Raw genomic sequence first — 13142 nt, 5'->3', positions numbered from 1 at the left:
GCTATCTCCAGGCATTTATAATTTGGTTCATAGTAAATCTATTTAGAATTAGCCTTAATGTTGTAAGTACCTAAAAGTACACACACAAAGCTCTGTGTATTTAAACAAAGATTGAAAGAAAGACTTTTGATAATGGCAGCTATTGAGAAATAAATTCAACGAAAATTGTCTCTACCTCTTTGATTCTAAAGTCAAATCTACCTTTGATATGAAGTCAAATCAACCTTTAATATGAAGTCAAATCATTAACCTTCAATATTAATACGGATTTTGCGCCGAAAATAGGATATATCTATAGTGTGGTATAACGAACAATTAGAAATAAAATAAGTTGTAAACTTTACGATAATTCCCAATTGTGAACTCTCCATTTCTATGAAGCAACATTCCAGCAGCGCCTGCGTACGGAGTATTATATATCTCCCAGTTGATACGATCGATATTCCAGGGCATGATTTCCTTGATAGAGGGTTGCTGTTCACAAGGAAGCTATTAAACCAAGAGTTACAAGTGGTGAAGTTGAAATCATCCCTTCGTAAATTTTACGGACGCCGTCACGAGTGGTTGACGTACCGTTATGGAAAATCTGTTCCACAGTTGAAGACGGATATATGTTCCAATTGTTGTAACAAAAATCCTGTCCCCTTTTCCCCGAATGTGACCTATACCGAATTAGACATATCACCGGGTTTGTACTTACACGAGCAACACGACGGGTGCCACGTGTGGAGCAGGATCTGCTTACCCTTCCGGAACACCTGAGAACACCCCCGTTTTTGGTGGGGTTCGTGTTGATCAGTCTTTGGTTTTCCTATGCTGTGTTTTGGTACTGTTGTTTGTCCGTATGTCTTTTTCTTTTTTAGCCATGGCGTTATCAGTTTATTTTCTACTTACGAGTTTGAATGTCTCTTTGGTATCCTTCTCCTCTTTTTTTATATATTATAAGTGTAACTCGGAGTAATGTGACCGTTTTGTGTTTATTTATGTATATTCAGATAAGTTGAATGACGTAAATTATGGTTAATAATAAAAATGCGAATTGTTTAGTCTGTAATAAAACCTATAACATTTTCGTTGCTTTTTGGAAAATAATTTAAAACTTGGGTACCGTAACGTTAGATGCATGTCTTTATTTTAACGTATGCCATGCCGTAAAAGGGTAGGTAACTGTCTTCCGGTCACTGCCTTCGAGTATTGCCAAATGCCAGCTAAACACTTTCTAGCTTAAATTACCTTGTTGGCATAGGATAATCGGTAAGAGCATGAACCTTGTAACGTAAAACAAATATTTAGGTAAAATTGAAGTACTCATTTTGCATGACACAGAAAACAGTCAGGTTCAGCAATGAGGTCGCAGAAATTCGGGAGATTTTGGAATCTATGTAACTTGTTTACTTAGCTGTTTAAGATGGGTCACAGCGGTTTCGTGTCCTCCCGGCCTAAGTCGATTCGACCCATATATGATAATGAAAAATACTTGCAAGGGATACAAGTGCATAAAGGTTGGTCTTGTCTTGCTTGTATTAAACAAGTTGGGTAAAACCCACCAAATCGGGAAATGGGCGGTAGGTCTTTTCACCGCCGGACACCGCAAAACACCGCTGATAATCCCAAAATAATCTAAAACTATGAAAAAAAACAATATATGGTTATATCATCTTATTTATTAAACGTATTTTATTAAAAAGGTTAACAAATAAAAAGGAAACAGGACCAATTAATAACACCCAAAAGAGTCATCAACACTGCAAAACACTGCCGAATACCCATAATTATACTTTTTTATCATTTTTTTTTTATTTATTTTTACTTTAGTTGTAATTAGTGGAAAGATTAACAAATAAAAGGAAATGAAACCGAATTTTAATTTAACATCGTACAGAAAGGAGAGTAACCGACCACACTGAACACCGTTGTTTTTTAATTTTTTGCTATTTATTTGTCTACTGGTTATAATTTAGTAAAGAGTTTAAACATGTGTTAAATAAGGTTTGATAGGTTTAATAATGAAATAATAAGATAACAAATAAAAGGAAATAAGAACAAATATTTACATTGAAAAAATATAAGAGTCTCTGAACACATTGAACACCGCCGAACATCCAGAAATATATATCGCATATCATTTTTAACAGCGAAAAACACTTATACAAATAATAAGACTAAAGCTTTAATTTAAATAGATCGATGATACTAAATAATGATTATTGTTTTTTTCATAGTTTTAATTTACTTTTGGGGTGTTTGGCGGTGTTAGGTGGTGTGCGGTGGTGTTCGGTGGTGAAAAGACCTACCCCCAAATGGGGAACTTTTCCCCAATTGAGTAACAATCTCTCAATTGAGTAATCTTTGAAAGTGCTAAAACAATTTTCTTAACTGAGTTTTTTTTATTACTTAAAATGGCATATATTCATAAAAAATGCAGCAAATTTCCCAAAAGATGAATAGCCCTATTAACCTGATTTACTGACAAGTTATAAGCCCCATGCACGCTCTCTAAAAATGTGGCAGGATAGTCAACCAGAAGAAGAAGCTTATGTAAACTTTGAAAAAATGACTATAATATTTCTAAGGCTACTAACTTTTTAAAGGGGCATTAGCTCAGGGCTTCCAAAAAATATTTGAGCCAGCCGGACATTTTATATCTTATCTCGATTTTAATCCCTTTAGACTTAGTAACAAAAGGGCAATTATGGTAATCAGTTGCCGAGTTGGCCATCATATAACCAATGATTGTCATTAAAAAGATATTTAACTTTACTTTGATATAAATTCGATTTTCTGACGTAAACTGTTAAATTGAAAGTGCAATCATTCGAAGTGTGCAACATCAGCGTTCTTATTCTGCCTTAGACTCTTTATTTGTGCAAAATAACGTTGTCAAAAACTTTACTTTCATTTTTAAAAAGCACATTTTCCTAATACTGGATATTGACTTGACAATGGTAAATCACGGACCGGAGACGGATACATAAAATCCGTGTACGTTGACAAAGCATGATTGAGTTAAGTAGCTTTTTCCAAGTTATTTCTTCAAGAAAATACTCGAAATGAACATCAGATAAAGGTATCAATGATAATTTTAGCATTTTTGAAGAATTAGGATGCATAATTAAATTTCCCACCAGCGCACGTGCGCACACTTGTACTAGTTCAAACAACGTGGTTCTGACGATTATTCATTTAAAACCTTTTAAAATTTTTCATCAAATCATATTTATTAACATATTTCTTATAATTTCAATCTTTCAGACTAAATTAATTAGATGCAAACTGCTGAAATGTAAGAAAATAACTTTGAATACCCTTTAGCGTACCCCAGTATTTAAAACGATGTACAGTGTTTAAATATAATAATGAATATCATACAAATTCATTTATAAATATTCTTATCATGCTTATGTGAAGAATTATTTTAAAATCTCAGGATACTTTTTTTAAAACTGAATGCTCATTTAAAATAATATCTACATAGCGTAATCTATGGCGTAATTAAATAGGATGTTTTTCCATACACGATTACATTTTTGACCCCGTTTACCTGATCACCTTTATGTCCCTTGTTATGCATCATTAATTCTATTGATTAAGACAAGCTAAGGACACCTCATCAAAGGTAACAACCTGTAATCAGTGAATGATTTATGGCTTCGATATTACTTATTGAAGGGATAATTGTTTGACAGCTTTTTGTTATTAAATAAAAGAAAACGTGTTTTTTCTACTTTGTATTGATGTACACAAGCTAAAGACCAAGCCGTACATTTATGTACCCAGAGGATTAGACTGACTGAGACACTTCACAACCTGGTTACCTTTGATGAGGTGTCCTTAGCTTGTCTTAATCAATAGAATTAATGATGCATAACAATGGACATAAAGGTGATCAGGTAAACGAGGTCAAAAATGTAATCGTGTATGGAACAACATCTGAAATATGCTGCATCTGTTTTATTAAACCGAATTATGACCGAAATATCTTTGTGAAATAGATTGCCACAATTATAAACTAAAATGACCAAACGGACATGCCCAAAGCCCCAAACTGACATTTTTATCGATCGATAGTTGGTAAAAATTGAAATGACCGTTTTATGAAAATGCCTTGAATAACAAAAAGTGGCAAACCAATTCTATTTGACCATTTGAGGCTGAGAGCAGCCAGACTTTTTATGAAAGTTTCGGTCAAGTCCGGAATATATGACCATTTTGGAAGCCCTGCATTAGCTGTCAAATTCATGTTCACCGATTTGACTCAAATTCTCATATTTGAATTATAACATACTAAAACGTATATCCATCTTACAAAAAGTCTAAAATGAACAATTAACAATGCATGGAGTCGATGATACGTATCCGTATTTCGTGTGCATTTTAGTCTAAACGCCATCTAATTAACCATCGAGGTGACCTCCGAAGACTACTGAAGGTCATACAACCCGATATAAACATGAATATAGATCAGGGCTCACGCTAGCAGGCTACTGGGGCGATAAAGTCGCTTTCCCCTCCGTCACTTCGCTTTGCCCGACCGTCAAAAGCGAAATCTAGTCGCCCTGTTGTTCACCATACTCGCTTTCAGTCACTTTCGTCATCGAACATTTTCAATTTTTCCCAAGTCGATGAAACATCAATCTTTTATTGATAATTAAAGAAATTCAGACATAAACGATTCATTTTCTGAAGAAAAGAGGTTTAAGCATTGACTTTACAGTGTGTAGCAGGTTATTTAATAAAAAGACAACTTTTTATCACTTCATGCACTTCCGGTACTTGTTACTTGAGACAGACGAGAGCGTACAACAATCTAACTTTCGGCGGCAAAATATGTTGTTTACTTCATTTGAACGTGATAAAAGTTGCCTTCAGTAAATGTTTAATCCATTTATTGCATTAAAAATGTCATATTCCTTTCCAAATAGCTTGTCAAACATCGTTTATTTGTAAATTTTCTTCGTCCGCCATTAACTGTTTACTAACTAAGGATCGGAAACGGACCAGCTATGACCAAAATTTGTATTTTTACAATAATAACTACGGACGCATGAGTGGAACAGCTGACAGAAGAATATTGATCCCAAAACATGCAAAAGGAAAAATTACGCATTCCACATGCATTAACAGACTTTTGGTTAGATCTACGTGATTAATGTATATAATTCCATACATATGGATTGTTTCAAAATATTGATTAAAGTTGCATAACTCTGGGACTACAACATGTACAATACTATTATATATTGACAATATATTATGGTCCAGCTTAACTTTGTATATCTTTTGATGAGAAACACTGAATTTCATAAACATGATAAACAAGATAGTTTTTTAATTGAATTGTAATTGATATATTATAATTTCTTTACCTTTTTGACATAAAAAAAAATGAATATTTTAAGTGCTAGATTATTTAGTTGGTAGTTTCTCACAAGAACCTAAACTAAAATAACTTTGAATTTGAACTGTTACTTTAATTGTATACTCAGATATGAATTGAACAATATAAAAAGAACATTATTTACATATGACCCTTTTTAATATAGGTAGTAAAAACCAAACATTGTAGCGCAGCGCGCGAAGGAGCACTTATCTTTCAAATCTCACCACTTCTCCCTATCAGTTTCAAAAAGAGAAGTCACTTCTCCCTATGATTCTGAAGTAGTGTGAGCCCTGATAGATATAAATAGATAGCAAACATGTGCAATTGGCTTTTCTAGGTCTGTTTGATTTCATATTATAGGTTAAACAGATATGTTAATCATCATTTTTACATGTATAAGAATGAGTTTTTGTGGATCGGATCAGTCAGTCAGCATGATCAGTTGATATTCTTTTCCTTTTAATACCTGAGCACGCCTAGTTCATGCGTAACTATCTTTAGCTAAGGAGTTGAATAAAAGGTCACATGAATATGGATTCAATGAGGTCGAATTATTCACTTGCAAGTGAATAATTCATCAGCGATATTTCTTAGCTTATTTTGACAAAATTGAACCAAACTGGCTGCTAAACATGCTAAAAGCGAATTAATATTTCACTATTTCGCTTTCATTAATACTTACTTACTTACTTAGGCCCTTGGCTCCTCCGGGGAGCATAGGCCATTGACGAACTCCCTCCATCTAACTCGATTTAGCGCCAGCTTTTCTAAAGTGTTCCAGTTGTATCCTTGCTGCTTTATTTCAAATTCTGTGTCCCTGCGCCAGGTGTTTCTTGGTCGTCCTCTATTTCTTTTTCCCTGAGGGTTCCACTTAAGTGCCTGCCTTGTAATGCTGCTTGTTGGTTTTTCGCAGTGTGTGGCCTATCCATACCCATTTTCTTTTCTTGATTTGGATGTCAATAGGTTCTTGGTCAGCTCTTTTCCATAGGTCTTCATTTCTTACTTTGTCGAACCATCTGATGTTCATGATTCTCCTTAGGCAGTAGTTGATGAATCTTTGGAGTCTAGACGACATTGTTTTAGTTGTTCTCCATGTTTCTGATCCATGCAAGAGCACCGATTTTACGTTGGAGTTGAAAATTTTCATTTTTGTGCTTCTTGAGATGTTCTTGGCACTCCATACTTTCCCTAGAATGTTAAAGATGACTCTGGCTTTGTTGATTCTTGCTTTTACATCAGCGTCTGTACCCCCTTCTATGTTGACAATGCTTCCTACATGTCCTAGATTATAAGTAAACTGCTCTAGTTCTTCTATATTGGTGTTGTTCATCTTTATTGGTTGTTTACTTTTGGTATTGATCTTCATTACTTTTGTCTTTTCTTCGTTTGGTTTGAGTCCGAGCTTTATAGATGTTGAAGAGAGAAGGGATGTTTTTCTTGCATTTGTTGATGTGTACTGGATATAAGGGCTATATCATCTGCAAAATCCAAGTCTTCTAGTTGTTGCCACATTGTCCATTGGATTCCATTTCTTTTCCCTTCAGTTGCTTCATTAATGATTGAACAAAAATAAATCAAATTTAATTTTTTGTATATCCAGGGCTCACACTACTTCAGAATCATAGGGAGAAGTGACTTCTCTTTTTGAAATTGAGAGGGAGAAGTGGTGAGATTTGAAAGAGAAGTGCTTGTTCACTCGCGGGGCTACAATGTTTGGATTTTACTATAATACATTAAGGGCCATATGTATCTTATATTTTTTATATTGTTCAATTTGTACCTGGGTATACAATCATGACAATTAACATGATTAAAGTAACTATTAAAATTTAAAGTTGTTTAATTTTATCATATCTAGTTGCACAATCAAATGAGTTCTCTTGTCAGAAAAAACAATTAAATATCTGGCGGTAAAAAAAATTAAAATTCAATTAAAAAAACTACTCTGTTATCATGTTCATGAAATTAATTATTTCTCATTAAAAAGATATATATTTAACAGTTAAGATTGGACATAATATAATTTTATTAGTGTAATAGTCCATGGATTTGTATAGTCCCAGAGTTGAGCAACTTTAACTTATAAATTGAAACAATGCGTATACATGGAAATATATACATTAATCAAGAAGATCAAACCAAAAGTATGTTAATGCGTGTGGAATGCGTAATTTTTCCTTTTGGGATCATTTTTAGTCTGTCAGCAGTGCCATTCATGCGTCCTTAGTCATTATCGCAAGAATCCAGATTTTGGTCATAGGGGGTCTGTTTCTGATGAAATCCTGACTCCGATCCTTAGTTGTACAATAATATGCCCAATAATTTAAATGTCGGATGAAGAAAATTTACAAAATAAATGATGTTTGACACGCTATTTGGAAAGGAATATGACGTTTTTAATGCAATACATGGATAACAAGTTTACTTCAGGCAAATTTCATCAAGTTCTAATGAAGTAATAACTTATTTTTCCGAAAGTTAGAATGATTTGATGTTCGTTCTCGTGTAAAACAAGTCATGCAAGTGACAAGTACCGGAAGTGATAACAAATTGTTTTTCTGAAATAACATACCACCAGCTTAAAAATCAATGCTTTAACCTCTTTTTAGAAAAAAATAAATTGTTTATGCCTTGAATTTCTTTACTTTTAAATGAAAATTGCTGTTTCGTCAACTTGGTAAAAATTGAATATTGCCAATGACGAAAGCGACTGAAAGCGAGTATCGTAAACAACAGGGCGACTTGTATTCGCTTTTGGGGGTCGGGCAATGCAAAGTGACGGACGCGAAAGCGACTTATTCGCCCTAGTCGCCTGGTAACGGAGCCCTGATATCCAATAAAAACCCAAACTAAAAATATGTTTCTTTGGAAGAAGTTGTTCCATTTTCTATAAATTTGTGCACTATCAAATGATTACTCAAATGAGGGATTGTTACCCATTTGAGGAATAGTTCCCCATTTGGCGGGTTGTACCCAACCTGTTAGATAAAGGTTAATGATTTTTATTCATGAATAATAGCAAATTCTGGTGGACGGTAAAAAATTGTTCCTTTGAAGCATATTCAAATATATTACATTGTATTATTTTCATTTAGATGAGATATTTTTCAAATAATACATGTACTAATATAAAGATTTCTTAGTATTATTTTGCTATGCCATACATAATATATACATGATTGTACTACATTATGGGTCATTCAAGTTATTAAGACATTATTAAAGATGCTAGAGCCCAGAGTGTCAAAATGCAGAATTTTACAGAGAAAGTAAATCATGTAAATATGGGGCCATTAACATGATTAATAAGCAGTTTTCATCCTATAATTGAAATCCATTTGTAGAAAAGTTTAAGCTCTGCTTATCAAATGCTTATGGTGAAGGAAATCACAATATCCACAATTAACATGATTAAAGTGGAGTTCAAGTTGTATCTTAGTTGGGACTCTGAATTGCCACGAAATCAAGTTAGAAGTATCATCAACAGATAAAAGTGTGAAAAATTTTCAATTGTTTGTAGTGTCTAAATTATAGAAAGTTCTTAAGGAACATGATGAAGCTTCGCGGAACACAGTTAAAAGAACAGTCAGGGGTCACTACTGAAATAAGTGATTTATAAAATCACTTATTTGAGTACATTTGAAATTTTGTCAAAAATTGTGATTTTGTAGTTTTACCAAAATTTTAAACACATAGGTTTAGACTATATCAGTCTTCACGCTGAACCACAGGTCCAGCAGCCCAGGCTTGTAAAATTGCTCTCGGGCCTGTAAAAATCAACTCTACAGGCCAACAGAATCCAACTAAAATTCTCCAAAAATTGAGTTCCAGGCCTGTAGATTTAAAAGTTCATTGTGAAGACTGCTATATCTTATTATTAGTAAAATTGAAAAAAAATGAACCTTTTGCTTCTTTTAAGTAGAAAGGTGTATGCCTTTGATTCAATCATTTAGCTGGAAATTCTATTTTTTGTTGAAAAAATGCTATAATGAAGGCTTTACATAATGAACTGTTACTTTCTTAACAGATTTTTACCAGCAGTGGGAGTATTTTTCCTGTAAAATTCAAGGTTTTATCTTACAGATTATGTAATAAAATTTTACTGTTCGCGATAAAAATTTCACTGTTCGGGAGTGTTGAAATTAGTGGGGGTTATTAAAATAATTATACTTAAAAGAAGTGATTTTTGTCGAGCCTGCGACTTTTGTCGCAGAAAGCTCGAAATAGGGATAGTGATCCGGCGGCGGCGGCGTTAGCTAACTTCTTAAAAGCTTTATATTTTAGAAGGTGGAAGATCTGGATGCTTCATACTTTGTATATGGATGCCTCATGTTACGAAGTTTCCGTCAGTCACATGTCTAATGTCCTTGACCTCATTTTCATGGTTCAGTGACTACTTGAAAAAAAGTTAAGATTTTTTGTAATGTTAAATTCTCTCTTATTATAAGTAATAGGATAACTATATTTGGTATGTGCATACCTTGCAAGGTCCTCATGCCGGTCAGACAGTTTTCACTTGACCTCGACCTCATTTCATGGATCAGTGAACAAGGTTAAGTTTTTGTGGTCAAGTCCATATCTCAGATACTATAAGCAATAGGTCTAGTATATTTTGTGTATGGAAGGACTGTAAGGTGTACATGTCCAACTGGCAGGTGTCATCTGACCTTGACCTCATTTTCATGGTTCATTGGTTATAGTTAAGTTTTTGTGTTTTGGTCTGTTTTTCTTATACTGTATGCAATAGGTCTACTATATTTGGTGTATGGAAGGATTGTAAGATGTACATGTCTAGCTGGCAGGAGTCATCTGACCTTGACCTCATTTTCATGGTTCAGTGTTTATAGTTAAGTTTTTGTGTTTTGGTCTGTTTTTCTAATACTCTATGCAATAGTTCAACTATATTTGGTGTATGGAAATATTTTATGATCTATATGTCAGTCACGCAGGTTTTATTATACGACCGCAAAAGATTTTTGCGGTCGTATATTGGTATGACGTTGGCGTCGTCGTAGTCATTGTCATTGTCCGGCGTCGTCGTCCAAAGACAAATTGGTTTTCGCACTCTAACTTTAGTTTAAGTGAATGGATCTCTTTGAAATTTTACCATAAGGTTCAATACCACAAAAGGAAGGTGGGGATTGATTTTGGGGGTTATGGTACCAACAGTTAAGGAATTAGGGGCCAAAAAGGGGCCAAAAATAAGCATTTTCTAGTTTCCAGACAATAACTGTGAAACGGTGTATGGATCTCTCTGAAATTATACTACAAGTTTCCATACCACAAAGGGATGGTTAGGATTTGCTTTGGGGGGGGGTTATGGCTCAAACCGTTTAGGAATTAGGGGCAAAAAAGGGGGAAAAACAAGGTTGTCCTGGTTAATGTATAAATACTTTAGTACAAAACATAATTTAAAGCAGTGTAAGGGAGATAAATCAAATACATCATTGAAATTATCTCCCTTACACTGCTTTTAAATTATGTATAAAGTAATGGTTAATGAACAATTAAAGGGAAAATTCGCGATTTTTTACTTTTCATCTTATTATGTTCATAATACCATAAAAAACATATTTACCAAGTTTTATCTGGATATGAACACTAATAAAGAAGAAAATTGGGAATTAATAATTTAATTTATTCCAACTTCCTGACTTATGTGACGTAGTTTAAGTCTTTTTGCATGCCGGGAGTGAATAAATCTCGTTGTAAGTCTTGTTCGTTAATTCTCTAATAACGCGATTTAAAGCGCATCGACGACTTTTGGCGTAGCTATTAACCAACTAATAATTAAGAAAGTAAAGTGATCCGCCGTGCAACTTTCAAAATTAAAATGTACAATTTATATTTAAAGGATTTCTGATATGATTATAGTAATAAAAGTAAATCATACAATAGAATATATTTTCATGAATTTTTTTTCCGACGGATATTTTGAACAAATATATATAACTGATATTGTTTTACAAATGCATGTTTGTATTCTCACCTGAAGGCTTTTACTTCAGTCGAGTACTGTGTAAATACAATGTGTATTGTACTGTGACACTAAGTGACCACCTGTTGAATGCGTGGTTAAATTCAAGGTAATTAAAAGATTAGCATTCTGTAATTCTATTCTTTTGATCTTCACTCGGTGAATTTTAGCCAACACGGTTCACCGTTACAGGTGTGAACAACATTTCGTATGAATGATAAAAACATTAATTATTTGGGGAGGAATATGGTGGCAAAATACCTGAATCGCCGTTATATACATGTATATCTTTTATATTTTGCGTAAGCTTAATTTTAAAATAGATAGGTGAGTATTTTGTTGTAACATCGAAATTCTGAATTACTTTCAATTAAATAATTTTACAAATAAAAATGGCCCACGAAAACGAGCGTATAAACCAAACACTGTACTTACTTTTTCAAATTATCATGGGTATTAATCGTTAATATTTCAATGTTTAGAGAAAATTATCGCGGTTACATGATTAATATAGCTTGGTCCGTCCACAGCGATCTACATTTACCTAATCGGGAATGCCCTTATTAAAATATTTAAAATCTCACAACGTATACATACTTTAGCTATTTGACCAACGATGTTTAAAAAAAATAACAGAATCAATCTAACGTCAACTTTCCTTTTTTGAATGGAGACAGACCGGAGGAATCAATTTTCAATGTGCTTTATATCTTGTACCTTTGCAAGAAAGACTTATCATTCATTCATAAACCCACTTTATACCAGAGACATATATGTCAGTCTTAACTGACAAGAATACACCTAAAGCGGACAAGCAGTATTTTCTTTAAGTTTCTGTGATTTAATACCAAGAAAGAAAAAAATCCCGAAATTAATTTGATACTTTGATACTCAATATTTTTCCTGGAAAATATTCATATCCTCGTTTGGTCTGAAAATAAGATAAGAATTTGGTATACAGAACATGCAGAAGTGTGAATGTCATAAAACCTTGTTATATCAGAAACCATTATAAATGTGAACCTGTATACGTAAGACCTCATGGGACGTCACCTAACCACATACAGGTAATATACAAGTAGCTCTGTTATACCCGGAAATGTCAAGGTAAATCACTACCGATACAGAATGTACCAATGCAAAGAAAATTCTGATGATTGTGAAGCATGACCATTCATGATTTTAGAGGAGTCTTAGGTGGAAATTGCCGGTACGATTTAAATTCTGACTATATTTTTTTCTCTCAATTTAAATCACTGAACTTAAAAAAAAAAGAAACATACGCCCAAGATCAGAATTCTTCATGTAAATTCATAAATACAATGTTCTTATTTTGTAACTTTCGATATACTTCACCCCCAACCACCGCCCCCTCCCAACCTGGGAACAGTATATCTAATATAACAATGTTTGTGTACCTGCCCAAATAAAAAAAAAAAAGATGAAAAAAGAAAGAGATGAACGGTAAGTCACATCAGATTCAAATATTTATATGGTTGATTGTCGTCAACTAGAGATGTAAAGTTACATGTCTCTGCGTTAACTTATAAGAATGACAGGAAAGTATATACTTGAAATAGATTTATGATGAATAATATGCAACTGCAGCACCCCTTTTTATCAAAGTGTACATGCATGTATTTTAATGACTGTCCGTTATTTCGATTAAGAATGACAAGTGTACGTGAAATTCTATAGTTGCCAGTGAGACTTTTTTTTTACCAGATATGCGACTTTTCGTATTTATATTTTCTCTTATATTACTCTCATTTAATATTTTATGCA

General features: G+C 33.5%; 1 protein-coding gene across 1 annotated transcript in view; it reads left to right on the top strand.

The window, feature by feature from the left end:
* Positions 1–1173: 1173 nt before the first annotated feature.
* The window catches only part of LOC127717625 (uncharacterized), a 34042-nt gene continuing 22073 nt past the window's right edge, over positions 1174–13142 (top strand). The window contains exon 1 of the mRNA XM_052223344.1: positions 1174–1254. The gene's annotated coding sequence lies outside the window, so the exon portion shown is untranslated. The remainder of the gene's footprint in view (positions 1255–13142) is intronic.

The sequence above is a fragment of the Mytilus californianus genome, unplaced genomic scaffold (genome assembly GCF_021869535.1).
Source record: "Mytilus californianus isolate M0D057914Y unplaced genomic scaffold, xbMytCali1.0.p SCAF_10, whole genome shotgun sequence".
NCBI classification, from domain to species: Eukaryota; Metazoa; Mollusca; class Bivalvia; order Mytilida; family Mytilidae; genus Mytilus; species Mytilus californianus.
This window is presented reverse-complemented; position numbering and strand designations above follow the sequence as displayed.